At 37.4% G+C, this 1,669-nt stretch overlaps 1 non-coding gene across 1 annotated transcript; it reads right to left on the reverse strand.

Annotated features, from left to right (window-relative positions):
• Positions 1 to 371: 371 nt before the first annotated feature.
• LOC127900080 (small nucleolar RNA R71) lies at positions 372 to 478 on the reverse strand. The gene has a single exon (XR_008052110.1). It is a non-coding gene; the product is annotated as a small nucleolar RNA R71 (small nucleolar RNA).
• Positions 479 to 1,669: the final 1,191 nt, after the last annotated feature.

Below are 1,669 nucleotides of genomic sequence, written 5' to 3' on the forward strand. Positions count from 1 at the left end.
AAGACAGGGCTATAAGAGATTATGTTGTGTTAACTTCTCAAGTTGTACATCCTGGAATAGTCAGACTTGAAGTGGAAGCTGCCAACTTTGAACTTAAACCAGTGATGTTTCAAATGCTGCAAACAGTAGGTCAATTTAGTGGACTGCCATATGAAGATCCTTATCTCCATCTTAAGTTGTTTTTGGAAGTGAGTGATGCTTTTAAAATTGCTGGAGCAACACAAGATGCTTTAAGACTGAGGCTTTTTTCTTATTCCTTAAGATATTGAGCAAGAGCATGGTTGAATTCTTTACCATCTGATTCCATCACTACATAAAATGACTTGGTTGACAAATTCTTAATGAAATATTTTCCACCAACTAAGAATGGAAAATTGTAGAATGAGATCACCTCTTTTCACCAACTTGAAGATGAGAGCTTGTATAAGGCTTGGGAAAGATTTAAAGAGTTGCTCAAAAGATGTCCTCATCATGGCATTCCCTGTTACATACAGCTAGAAACCTTTTACAACATGTTGAATCCAAGTGTGAGATTGATGGTCGATGCTTCAGCAACTAGAGCCCTATTATCCAAATCTTACACTAAAACCTATGAAAGTTTAGCGAGAATTGCTAACAATAACTATAAGTGGTCATCAACTAGACAAACTGTAGCAAGAGGAGCAGTAGGGGAACATAACATAGATGCAATTACAGCACTGTCAGCTGAAGTGACATCATTGACTAATATGGTGAAAGTCATGATTATTGCTCCTGCAGCAGTAAAGCAAGTTGCTGAACTATCTTATATGTATTGTGGAGAGAAGCATGTATTTGACAATTATCCAGGAAATCCAGCATCAGTAACCTATGTGGGTAACTTCAACTGACAGGCCCAGAACAACCTATATTCAAGTACTTACAACCCTGGATGGAAGCAACACCCAAATTTCTAATGGAGCAATCAAAATCAGCATGCTCCAGCACCCAGTGAATAGAACAGACATGCTCAGCCACCTGATTTTTATCAGCAGAACCAAGGACAAAAACACACTAGCCATGAACAATTTAGTTCATTGGAAACACTTATTAAGAAATATATCGTGAAGAACGAAGCAATTGTGCAAAGTCAAGCTGTATCTCTGAGAAACCTAGAAAACCAAATTGGATAGCTTGCCACGACAATGAGTGGCAGATCTCAAGAAAGTTTACCCAACAATATAGAAGATCCAAGAAGAGAGGGTCAAGAACATTGTAAAGTGATCAACTTAAGATCTGGAAAGAATGTTGATGTTCCTGTTGATGTGGCTAAAAAGAGGTTGGAACTTAATTCTTCACAAGAACAACCTGAAGTTGAAAGGATGTTACAGCAACCCAGTTGTCAAGATACTGGTGCTAGTAGTCAAACTATAACAACCTTGGAAGTAAATCACTCAATACATGTTGAAGAAGATGTTGCAACACCAGTGGTAACAACTCTTAATAAATCATAGGAGTAGAAATTTGTACCTCCTGAAACTGTATAGTAGTTTAGGCATCCACCTCCTTTCCCACAGAGATTCCAGAAACAAAAATAAGACAAACAGTTCAACAAAATTTTAGAAGTGCTGAAGCAGTTGCACATCAACATACCTTTTGTGCAAGCCTTGGAACAAATGCCTAATTATGTTAAATTTCTAAAAGATATCTT

This window comes from Citrus sinensis, chromosome 9, assembly GCF_022201045.2.
Source record: "Citrus sinensis cultivar Valencia sweet orange chromosome 9, DVS_A1.0, whole genome shotgun sequence".
NCBI lineage: Eukaryota > Viridiplantae > Streptophyta > Magnoliopsida > Sapindales > Rutaceae > Citrus > Citrus sinensis.